We start from the raw sequence: 13,073 nt of genomic DNA, 5'->3' as shown, positions 1-13,073 counted from the left end.
CCTCTTTAGAGAACTTTTTTTCTAAAACTTAGAAGCTCATGTCCATCTTTTTCTCTCTTCAAATTTCTCTCATTGTTCTTCATTTTATTCATCAACTTCACAAGTAAAATTGGCATTCAGGTGTTCCACCAGAATACCCGACAGCAAGATTAATTAACCCCTGTCTACTCTTAAAAATCTCATTCATCCTCTTGTGACATTACTGGAGGTCTCAACACTTGTTTTCCACATCTATTCCTCAGCATTAGTTCTTGTATTGCTTATTTGCCATTAATAGAAGTGTGTTCCTCACAAGTTTACTTACTCTGAACCTCTCATCTTAATCATTTTTCATTTAATCTATTTTTCACAAAACTCGTCTGAATCATCTGGTGACTCCACTGGGGAGTAACACTTTGACGTGATGGCTGAGTCTAGCAATACTTATTCTGGACAGAATTGACCACCTAGGCAACATTCAATAACCCCTCGGAACCTCAATCTCAGCTTGGAATCACCTCAAGATGAGTACGGGCATATCCAAGAAGAAGAACACATGGAGTAGCGGAATATGGGTGCAGGAGGAGAAGGAGTTCATGCCTACGCAAATTTTTTCACACCCCATGCTGGAGGTACCGTTAGTCTTCGCACTCATGTAACCATCCCTGCTCATGTGTACAACTATATGATAGACAACCAAACAAAGATGCAAGCTTTGATCACAAAAATGATGGCTAGGGATCAAACGAGGTATAGAACCCCCTCACCACCTCCATTCGTGAATCAGGAGAATTTGGAGGAAGACGAGAACACACCAGTTACTCATAGGGAGTTGGCGCGTATTCTAAAAGGTAAAGGAGAAACAAGTGAACCCACTTGGGAGATAAATCCACCATTTGGGCATCATATTTTGGTAAAATCGTACCCTAAGGGGTACTGACCTCCTACCTTTTGCAAGTTTGATGGTACCAGGAGTACCAAGAAATACATCCTATCATTCTTGGACGATCTTGGAGTGTTCAGAAACCTCCAGGAGCTCAAGATCAAGGATTTCTCAAAATCATTAACTAGAAGGGCGTTCACATGGTATGCCAAGTTGAAATCCAATATCATCAACACTTGGGAACAATTAGTTATGGAGTTCTGCAACAAGTTCTTAGCAGAGAAACCCTCTATGCACATCATAGACCTAGGAAGGGTGACACAGAGATAAGGAGAAGGATTGGTAGTATTTATCAAGAGATATAGAGATCAAGCTTTACGGACACCATCCCAGAGCCACAATTAGTGTACGGGTGTATTAGAAATGTGAAAGATGGATCCCAAATTTATCTTTTTATGAACAACATAAACATTTTCTTTGAGCTCTTAAAGAGAGCATCTGACATAACCGAGGCAATGAAGCGCAATGGGAGGAGATCTAAAGAAATTTTCCCTCTAGAGGTGTGTGCTGCTGATAGCAGGTGCAAAAGGCGTTCCTTTTCTAAGGGTTTTAACAGAAACAGTCCTCCACCCCTACTACCCTCTCTAGAGCCCAAGCCATGGTTGTCGTAAATGGGTGTTTTGAGGATGTAACATTAAACCCCAGAACAGATAGAGAACCACCAACACCTGAAGATTTGAGAGACCCAAAGTATTATATGGTGTACCTAAATAAGAACCATGGATTGACTGATTGTTATATGGTGAGGACGATGTTCCATAGGCAAGTGAAGGAAGGAAAGATACTCCTAAATGGAGAACAAAATCAAGAAGGTGTGAAGAGCACTCTTTTTTCTCAACATGATGTTAGAATGATAGGTGTTGAAGAAGAGGTAATACTGACAGAGATTGTAGATGAAGCAGAAGAGATGGTTACCATGGAGGAGTTCCTAGATGAAGACACATTGACAAGGGGTCTTTTGAAATCTCGAGGGTGTAGAATCATGTTCAACCAACTTGGCTTAGAACCCCACATTCAAAAAAAGGTGGCTAGAGCTCTAATAGGAGTCATTCAGAAGCATGAAAACTATTTTGGGGCGCCAACACTCCGCTCACAAGATTAGAAAAGGACCATGCAAATGCCCTGGTATTTCGGGACCCCGACTCGTTCAATGGGGAGTTCTACCATAATAAACCATTATACGTGGAAGTAGTCGTAGAAGGCATGAAGGTTAGAAGGGCCTTGGTGGATGCTGGATCGGGGGTACCTATCATACCCACTCATATATTTCTAGAGATGGGAGGTTCTGCTAATCAGATAAGGCCTATGGTGCACGAAATTGTGATCTCCAGGCTCGAACAAATCCTGGTAATGGCTCCAAAGCTTGGTGCTCTGATCTTAATTCATAATTGTCACAACTTCGATACAACTAACCAGCAAGTGCACTGGGTCGTCCAAGTAATACCTTACGTGAGTAAGGGTCGAATCCCACGGAGATTGTTGGTATGAAGCAAGCTATGGTCATCTTGCAAATCTCAGTCAGGCGGATTTAAACATGATACTTTATTAGATTAAAATAAACAATAAAAGGGATAGAGATACTTATGTAGATTCATTGGTAGGAATTTCAGATAAGCGAATGGAGATGCTTTTCGTTCCTCTGAACCTCTGCTTTCCTGCTATCTTCATCCAATCAGTCTTACTCCTTTCCATGGCTGGCTTTATGTGATACATCACCATTGTCAACGGCTACTTTCGGTCATCTCACGGGAAAATGATCCAATGCCCTGTCACGGCACGGCTAATCGTCTGGAGGCATCACCCTTGTCAATGGCTTCATCTTATCCTCTCAGTGAATAATCTGCTCACGCACCCTGTCACGGCACGGCTATTCATCTGTCGGTTCTCGATCATGCTGGAATAGGATTTACTATCCTTTTGTGTCTGTCACTAACGCCCTGCAATCGCGAGTTAGGAGCTCGTCACAGTCATCCAATCATTGAATCCTACTCAGAATACCACAGACAAGGTTTAGACGTTCCGGATTCTCTTGAATGCCGCCATCATTCTAGCTTACGCCACGAAGATTCTGGTTAGGAGATCTAAGAGATACTCATTCTAGCTTAATTCATGTAGAACGGAAGTGTTTGTCAGGCACGCGTTCATAAGGGAGAAGGATGATGAGCGTCACACATAATCATCACCTTCATCACGTTCTTGGGTGCGAATGGATATCTTAGAAGCGAAATAAGAAGAATTGAATAGAAAACAGTAGTACTTTGCATTAATCTTTGAGGGACAGCAGAGCTCCACACCTTAATCTATGGAGTGTAGAAACTCTACCGTTAAAAATACATAAGTGAAGGTCCAGGCATGGCCGAGATGGCCAGCCCCCTAAAACGTGATCAAAGGATCATAAGGTAATCCCCAGATGTCAAATACAATAGTAAGAGGTCCTATTTATAATAAACTAGCTACTAGGGTTTACATGAGTAAGTATTTGATGTATAAATCCACTTCCGGGGCCCACTTGGTGTGTGTTTGGGCTGAGCTTAAGTGTTGCACGTGCAGAGGCCATTTGTGGAGTTGAACGCCAGTTTTTGTGCCAGTTTGGGCGTTCAACTCTGGTTTCGGATCCTTTTCTGGCGCTGGACGCCAGATTTGGGTAGAAAGCTGGCGTTGAACGCCAGTTTACGTCGTCAATTCTTGGCCAAAGTATGGACTATTATATATTTCTGGAAAGCCCTGGATGTCTACTTTCCAACGCAATTGGAAGCGCGCCATTTCGAGTTCTGTAGCTCCAGAAAATCCACTTTGAGTGCAGGGAGGTCAGAATCCAACAGCATCAGCAGTCCTTTTTCAACCTCTGAATCTGATTTCTGCTCAAGTCCCTCAATTTCAGCCAGAAAATACCTGAAATCACAGAAAAACACACAAACTCATAGTAAAGTCCAGAAATGTGAATTTAACACAAAATCTATTAAAAACATCCCTAAAAGTAACTAGATCCTACTAAAAACATACTAAAAACAATGTCAAAAAGCGTATAAATTATCCGCTCATCACAACACCAAACTTAAATTGTTCCTTGTCCCCAAGCAACTGAAAATCAAAATAGGATAAAAAGAATAGAATATACTATAAATTCCAAACTATCAATGAAACAGAGCTTCAATCATATGAGCGGGACTTATAGCTTTTTGCCTCTTGAATAGTTTTGGCATCTCACTTTATCCATTGAGGTTCAGAATGATTGGCATCTATAGGAACTTCAGATTTCGAATAGTGTTATTGACTTTCTTAGTTCAGTATGATGATTCTTGAACACAGCTTCTTTATGAGTCTTGGCCGTGGCCCTAAGCACTTTGTTTTCCAGTATTACCACCGGATACATAAATGCCACAGACACATAATTGGGTGAACCTTTTCAGATTGTGACTCAGCTTTGCTAAAGTCCCCAATTAGAGGTGTCCAGGGTTCTTAAGCACACTCTTTTTTTTTTTTCTTTGGACCTTGACTTTAACCGCTCAGTCTCAAGTTTTCACTTGACACCTACACGCCACAAGCACATGGTTAGGGACAACTTGGTTTAGCCGCTTAGACCAGGATTTTATTCCTTTAGGCCCTCCTATCCACTGATGCTCAAAGCCTTGGGATCCTTTTTATTTGCCCTTGCCTTTTGGTTTTAAGGGTTATTGGCTTTTTGCTCTTGCCTCTTGGTTTTAAGAGCTTTGGCTTTTTCTGCTTGCTTTTTCTTTTTCTTTCTATATATATATTTTTTTTCGCCTATTTTTTTTTCTGCAAACTTTGTTCTTTGCTGCTTTTTCTTGCTTCAAGAATCATTTTTATGATTTTTCAGATTATCAAATAACATGTCTCCTAGTCATCATTCTTTCAAGAGCCAACATATTTAACATTCTTAAACAACAACTTCAAAAGACATATGCACTGTTCAAGCATACATTCAGAAAACAAGAAGCATTGTCACCACATCAATATAATTAAACTAAGTTCAAGGATAAATTCGAAACTCATGTACTTCTTGTTCTTTTGAATTAAAACATTTTTCATTTAAGAGAGGTGATGGATTCATAGGACATTTATAACTTTAAGACATAGTTACTAACTACTAATGATCATGTAATGAAGACACAAACACAGATAAGCACATAACATAGAAAACGAAAAACAGAAGAAATAAGAACAAGGAATGAATCCACCTTAGTAATGGTGGCGTTTCCTTCTTGAGGAACCAATGATGTCCTTGAGCTCTTCTATGTCTCTTCCTTGTCTTTGTTGCTCCTCCTTCATTGCTTTTAGATCTTCTCTGATTTCATGAAGGATGATGGAGTGCTCTTGATGTTCCACCCTTAGTTGCTTCCAATAATTGTGTGGAAGAAAATGTATCCCCTGAGGTATCTCAGGGATCTCTTGATTTGCAGTCAAATGTTCTACCACTGAGCTATAGACCCTTGATGGAAGCTTTTGCCTTCCCTTTCCTCTTTCTAGAGGTTTCTCTGGCCTTAGGTGCCATCAATGGTTATGAAAAAAAAACAAAAAAAGCTATGCTTTTACCACACCAAACTTAGAATGTTGCTCGCCCTCGAGCAAAAGAAGAAAGAATAGAAGAAGAAGAAGAGGATATGGAGGAGATGGATGGAGGTGTGTATTCGGCCATATGGGTGGGATTGGGTGGGAGAGAGATGTTGAATTTTGAAGGTAGTGGTTGTATGGATGTGAGTGGTAAATGGAAAAAAAAAAAAAAGAAGGGATGATCATGAATGGAAAGAGAGATGATGAGGTAGGTGGGGATCCTGTGGGGTCCACAGATCCTGAGATGATCCTGTGGGGTCCACAGATCCTGAGGTGTCAAGGCATTTACATCCCTGCACCAATTTAGGCATGTAAAATGCCCTTGCACACAACTCTGGGCGTTCAGCGCCAGGTTGGTGCCCATTTTGGGCGTTCAACGCCCCTTTGCTGCCATTTCTGGCGTTGAACGCCAGAACCATGCTTGTTCTGGGCGTTCAGCGCCAGGATGCTCCCATTCTGGGCGTTCAGCGCCAGAACTATGCTCTGTTCTGGCGTTTGAACGCCAGACAGATGCTCCTCCAGGGTGTGATTTTTCTTCTGCTGTTTTTGATTCCGTTTTCAATTTTTTATATTTATTTTGTGACTCCACATGATCATGAACCTAAGAAAACATGAAAAACAATAAAAATAAGAATTAGATAAACATTGGGTTGCCTCCCAACAAGCGCTTCTTTAATGTCAATAGCTTGACAGTGAGCTCTCATGGGGCCTCACAGATGTGCAGAGCGTTGTTGAGACTCTCCAACACCAAACTTAGAGTTTGGATATGGGAGTTCAACACCAAACTTAGAGTTTGGTTGTGGCCTCCCAACACCAAACTTAGAGTTTGACTGTGGGGGCTCTGGTTGACTCTGCTTTGAGAGAAGCTTTTTCTGCTTCCTCTCCATGGTTGCAGAGGGAGATCCTTGAGTTTTAAACACAAGGGAGTTCTCATTCCATTGAAGGACTATTTCACCTCTGTCAACATCAATCACAGCTCTTGCTGTGGCCAGGAAAGGTCTTCCTAGGATGATGGATTCATCCTCTTCCTTTCCAGTATCCAGGACTATGAAATCAGCAGGGATGTAAAGGCCCTCAACCTTTACTAATACATCCTTTACTTGTCCATAAGCCTGTTTTCTTGAGCTGTCTGCCATCTCTAGTGAGATTTTAGCAGCTTGCACCCCATAGATTCCCAGTTTCTCTATTACAGAGAGGGGCATGAGGTTTATTCCTGAACCAAGGTCACACAGAGTCTTAAAGATCATGGTGCCTATGGTACAGGGTATTATGAACTTTCCAGGATCCTGTCTCTTCTGAGGCAATGTCAGTTGATCCAGATCACTTAGTTCATTGATGAACAAGGGAGGTTCAACTTCCCAAGCATCAATGCCAAATAATTTGGCATTCAGCTTCATGATTGCACCAAGAAACTTGGCAGCTTGCTCTTCAGTAACATCCTCATTCTCTTCAGAAGAGGAATACTCATCAGAGCTCATGAAGGGCATAAGGAGGTTCAATGGAATCTTTATGGTCTCTAGATGAGCCTCAGAGTCCTTTGGTTCCTCAGAGGAAAGCTCCTTATTGATCACTGGACGTCCCAGGAGGTCTTCCTCCTTGGGATTCACGTCCTCTCCTCTCCTCACAGGTTCGGCCATGGCGCTTATGTCAATGGCCTTGCACTCTCCTTTTGGATTCTCTTCTGTATTGCTTGGGAGAGTACTAGGAGGGATTTCAGTGATCCTTTTACTCAGCTGGCCCACTTGTGCTTCCAGATTTCTAATGGAAGACCTTGTTTCATTCATGAAACTTACAGTGGCCTTAGATAGATCAGAGACTAGATTTGCTAAATTAGAAGCATTTTGTTCAGAGTTCTCTGTCTGTTGCTGAGTTGATGATGGAAAAGGCTTGCTATTGCTAAACCTGTTTCTTCCACCATTATTAAAGCCTTGTTGGGGCTTTTGATCCTTCCATGAGAAATTTGGATGATTTCTCCATGTTGAGTTATAGGTGTTTCCATAAGGTTCACCTAAGTAATTCACCTCTGCTATTGCAGGGTTCTCAGGATCATAAGCTTCTTCTTCAGGAGAAGCCTCTTGAGTACTGTTGGATGCAGCTTGCATTCCATTCAGACTCTGAGAAATCATATTAACTTGCTGAGTCAATATTTTGTTCTGAGCCAATATGGCATTCAGAGTATCAACTTCAAGAACTCCCTTCTTCATAGGCGTCCCATTGCTTACAGGATTCCTTTCAGAAGTGTACATGAACTGGTTATTAGCAACCATGTCAATGAGTTCTTGAGCTTCTGCAGGCGTTTTCTTTAGGTGAATGGATCCACCTGCAGAGGTATCCAATGACATCTTAGATAGCTCAGATAGACCATCATAGAATATATCCAGGATGGTCCATTCTAAAAGCATGTCAGAAGGACACTTTTTGGTCAACTGTTTGTATCTTTCCCAAGCTTCATAGAGGGATTCACCTTCTTTCTGTCTGAAGGTTTGAACATCAGCTCTAAGCTTCCTCAGCTTTTGAGGAGGAAAGTACTTGGCTAAGAAAGCCGTGACCAGCTTATCCCAAGAGTTCAGGCTGTCTTTAGGTTGAGAATCCAACCATAATCTAGCTCTGTCTCTTACAGCAAAAGGGAAAAGCATGAGCCTGTAGACTTCAGGATCTATTCCATTAGTCTTAACAGTATCACATATCTGCAAGAATTCAGTTAAGAACTGAAAAGGATCTTCAGATGGAAGTCCATGAAACTTGCAGTTCTGCTGCATCAGAGAAACTAATTGAGGTTTCAGCTCAAAGTTGTTTGCTCCAATGGCAGGAATGGAGATGCTTCTTCCATGTAAATTGGAATTAGGTGCAGTAAAGTCACCAAGCATCTTCCTTACATTATTATTATTTTCGGCTGCCATCTCCTCTGCCTGTTCGAAAATTTCTGAAAGGTTATCTCTGGATTGTTGTATTTTAGCTTCTCTTAATTTTCTCTTCAGAGTCCTTTCAGGTTCTGGATCTGCTTCCACAAGAATGTTCTTATCCTTGCTCCTACTCATATGACAAGGAAGAATGGACAGGAAAATGATAATAATAATAGGGATTCTCTTTACCACAGTAAAGAGGATCCTTATTGTTAGTAGAAGAAAAGAAGAAGAAATTCGAACACAGATAGAGGAGGGGGTTCGAATTTGGTGATGATGTGAGGAAGAGATGTTAGTTAATGAATGAATAAATAGAATAGGATGAGAGAGAAGGAAGGAATTTTCGAAAATTATTTTTGAATAGTTTTTGAAAATTGTTAGTAATTTTCGAAAATTTTTGAAATCAAAAATAAAAATAAAAATAATTAGTTAATTAAAAAGAAATTTTTGAAAAAGAGGGGAGATATTTTCGAAAATTAGAGAGAGAGAGAGTTAGTTAGGTAGTTTTGAAAAAGTTAAGAAACAAACAAAAAGTTAGTTAGTTAGTTGAAACAAATTTTGAAAAGATAAGAAGTTAGGATGTTAGGAAAGATATTTTGAAAAGATATTTTTGAAAAAGATAAGATAAGAAGATATTTTTGAAAAGATATGATTGAAATTAGTTTTGAAAAAGATTTGATTTTTAAAATCTCAATTAATGACTTGATTCATAAGAAATCACAAGATATGATTCTAGAACTTAAAGTTTGAATCTTTCTTAACAAGCAAGTAACAAACTTCAAATTTTTGAATCAAAACATTAATTGATTATGTTATTTTCGAAAATTTGGTATAAAAATAAGAAAAAGATTTTTGAAAAATATTTTTGGAATTTTCGAAAATAACTAAGAATTTTGAAAAAGATTTGATTTTTGAAAAAGATTTTGAAAAAGATAAGATTTTCAAATTGAAAATTTGATTTGACTCATGAGAAACAATTTGATTTTAAAAAATTTTGAAAAAGTCAACTCAAATTTTCGAATTTGATGAGAGAAAAAAGGGGAAGATATTTTTTGATTTTTTGAAATTTTTATGAAAAACATGAAAAATATGCAATGCATGAAATTTTTAGATCAAAACAATGAATGCATGCAAGAATGCTATGAATGTCAAGATGAACACCAAGAACACTATGAATGTCATGGTGAACATCAAGAACATATTTTTGAAAAATTTTTAATGCAAAGAAAACATGCAAGACACCAAACTTAGAATTCTTTAATGCTTACGCACTAAGAATTCAAGAATGCATATGATAAACATGAAAAGACACAAAACAAAAAATCATCAAGATCAAACAAGAAGACTTACCAAGAACAACTTGAAGATCATGAAGAACACTATGAATGCATGGGATTTTCGAAAAATGCAAAATGCATATGCATATGACACCAAACTTATAATGTGACTCAAGACTCAAACAAAAAACAGAAAAATATTTTTGATTTTTATGATTTTCTAATTTTTTTGGATTTTTTTCGAAAATTAATTGAAAAAGAAAAAAAATAAGGATTCCAAAATTTTTAATATGAATTCCAGGAATCTTGCCATGTTAGTCTAAAGCTTCAGTCCAGGAATTAGACATGGCTCACTAGCCAACCAAGCTTTCAATAAAGCTCCAGTCCAAAACACTAGACATGGCCAATGGCCAGCCAAGCTTTAGTCTTTAACACGAGAGTATATTGATCTTGATAACAAAGTGCAAGCCTCAGTCCAAATAAATTTAGACATGGCTTTACAGCCAGCCAGGCTTCACATGCTTCATGAAACACTGGAATTCATTCTTAAAAATTTTGAATAAATTTTTGAAAACATTTTTATTTATTTTTTTCGAAAATAGATGAGAAAATTTTAGAAAATATTTTTGAAAGATTTTTGAAAAGAAAACGAAAAGAAAGTTACCCAATCTGAGCAACAAGATGAACCGTCAGTTGTCCAAACTCAAACAATCCCCGGCAACGGCGCCAAAAACTTGGCGTTGTTGCCGGATCAGACTTGGCACTGATGTTACCGGACCAAAAGCTTGCCGAAAACTCAAACAATCCCCGGCAACGGCGCCAAAAACTTGGTGCACGAAATTGTGATCTCCAGGCTCGAACAAATCCTGGTAATGGCTCCAAAGCTTGGTGCTCTGATCTTAATTCATAATTGTCACAACTTCGATACAACTAACCAGCAAGTGCACTGGGTCGTCCAAGTAATACCTTACGTGAGTAAGGGTCGAATCCCACGGAGATTGTTGGTATGAAGCAAGCTATGGTCATCTTGCAAATCTCAGTCAGTCGGATTTAAACATGATACTTTATTAGATTAAAATAAACAATAAAAGGGATAGAGATACTTATGTAGATTCATTGGCAGGAATTTCAGATAAGCGAATGGAGATGCTTTTCGTTCCTCTGAACCTCTGCTTTTCTGCTATCTTCATCCAATCAGTCTTACTCCTTTCCATGGCTGGCTTTATGTGATACATCACCATTGTCAACGGCTACTTTCGGTCATCTCACGGGAAAATGATCCAATGCCCTGTCACGGCACGGCTAATCGTCTGGAGGCATCACCCTTGTCAATGGCTTCATCTTATCCTCTCAGTGAATAATCTGCTCACGCACCCTGTCACGGCACGGCTATTCATCTGTCGGTTCTCGATCATGCTGGAATAGGATTTACTATCCTTTTGCGTCTGTCACTAACGCCCTGCAATCGCGAGTTAGGAGCTCGTCACAGTCATCCAATCATTGAATCCTACTCGGAATACCACAGACAAGGTTTAGACCTTCCGGATTCTCTTGAATGCCGCCATCATTCTAGCTTACGCCACGAAGATTCTGGTTAGGAGATCTAAGAGATACTCATTCTAGCTTAATTCATGTAGAACGGAAGTGTTTGTCAGGCACGCGTTCATAAGGGAGAAGGATGATGAGCGTCACACATAATCATCACCTTCATCACGTTCTTGGGTGCGAATGGATATCTTAGAAGCGAAATAAGAAGAATTGAATAGAAAACAGTAGTACTTTGTATTAATCTTTGAGGGACAGCAGAGCTCCACACCTTAATCTATGGAGTGTAGAAACTCTACCGTTAAAAATATATAAGTGAAGGTCCAGGCATGGCCGAGATGGCCAGCCCCCTAAAACGTGATCAAAGGATCATAAGGTAATCCCCAGATGTCAAATACAATAGTAAGAGGTCCTATTTATAATAAACTAGCTACTAGGGTTTACATGAGTAAGTATTTGATGTATAAATCCACTTCCGGGGCCCACTTGGTGTGTGTTTGGGCTGAGCTTAAGTGTTGCACGTGCAGAGGCCATTTGTGGAGTTGAACGCCAGTTTTTGTGCCAGTTTGGGCGTTCAACTCTGGTTTTGGATCCTTTTCTGGCGCTGGACGCCAGATTTGGGTAGAAAGCTGGCGTTGAACGCCAGTTTACGTCGTCAATTCTTGGCCAAAGTATGGACTATTATATATTGCTGGAAAGCCCTGGATGTCTACTTTTCAACGCAATTGGAAGCGCGCCATTTCGAGTTCTGTAGCTCCAGAAAATCCACTTTGAGTGCAGGGAGGTCAGAATCCAACAGCATCAGTAGTCCTTTTTCAACCTCTGAATCTGATTTCTGCTCAAGTCCCTCAATTTCAGCCAGAAAATACCTGAAATCACAGAAAAACACACAAACTCATAGTAAAGTCCAGAAATGTGAATTTAACACAAAATCTATTAAAAATATCCCTAAAAGTAACTAGATCCTACTAAAAACATACTAAAAATAATGTCAAAAAGCGTATAAATTATCCGCTCATCAGCCTACTCAAGTTAACATCAATGATTTTAATGGAGTGGGTGTGAAATCTAAAGGGTGTGTTAATGCTGTCTTAGAAGTTGGCCCCATAAAGACCAACAATAAGTTTCATGTGGTGGATGGAAACTCTAGCTATCACATCCTACTAGGACGTCCATGGATTCATTTATATCGGTGCGTTCCTTCGAGTTGGCATCAATGCATAAAGTCTAGCTAGAGAGGGAAGGATATTAGCATCTTAGCCACTGTAACACCCTTTGATGCAGGAGAAGAACATTTAGTGGATACGAATTTTTATGAAGAGCTTGCGTTACTAGGGGATATAACAAAATAAGATGTGTGCAGGAATCCTGCATCGGAACACCCAGACAAAAAGGAGCACGAAATAATACCCTGATGGAGGAAGCACCAAAAGAAAGCACTAAAGAGCAAGCAACAACAATCGAAGATCTAGAGCTTCGTAAGAAAATTCTTCCAGTGGAGGGTATAGGTGGTGTATCCTATAGGAACTCGGGGGTCCAGCGGGGGAAAATTACCAGAACTCCCCTAGCTCTGACATCCTAAGTGTACAAGAGAAAGAACATCTTCAAAGCAACATAGGAAACGGCCCTCTCCAACTCCAAGATGAAATAAAGCAGAAGGAAGAAGAATTAAAAGAGATTAATTTAAGGTATGAAGAACATCCGAGACCTTTGTTCATGTGCAAAGCTCTAGGGGAGATAGAGAAAAAAGAGTTGATAGCGCTATTAACAGAGTTCAGAGATATGTTCGCTTGGAACTATAATGAAATACCAGGGTTAAACTCAAACCTGGTAACCCACAATCTAACTGTGAGG

General features: G+C 39.7%; 1 non-coding gene across 1 annotated transcript; it reads left to right on the top strand.

Annotated features, from left to right (window-relative positions):
- The first annotated feature begins 7,890 nt into the window (after positions 1–7,890).
- LOC112780750 (small nucleolar RNA R71) lies at positions 7,891–7,998 on the top strand. The gene has a single exon (XR_003191566.1). It is a non-coding gene; the product is annotated as a small nucleolar RNA R71 (small nucleolar RNA).
- Positions 7,999–13,073: the final 5,075 nt, after the last annotated feature.

Source organism: Arachis hypogaea, chromosome 19 (assembly GCF_003086295.3).
Source record: "Arachis hypogaea cultivar Tifrunner chromosome 19, arahy.Tifrunner.gnm2.J5K5, whole genome shotgun sequence".
NCBI classification, from domain to species: Eukaryota; Viridiplantae; Streptophyta; class Magnoliopsida; order Fabales; family Fabaceae; genus Arachis; species Arachis hypogaea.
This window is presented reverse-complemented; position numbering and strand designations above follow the sequence as displayed.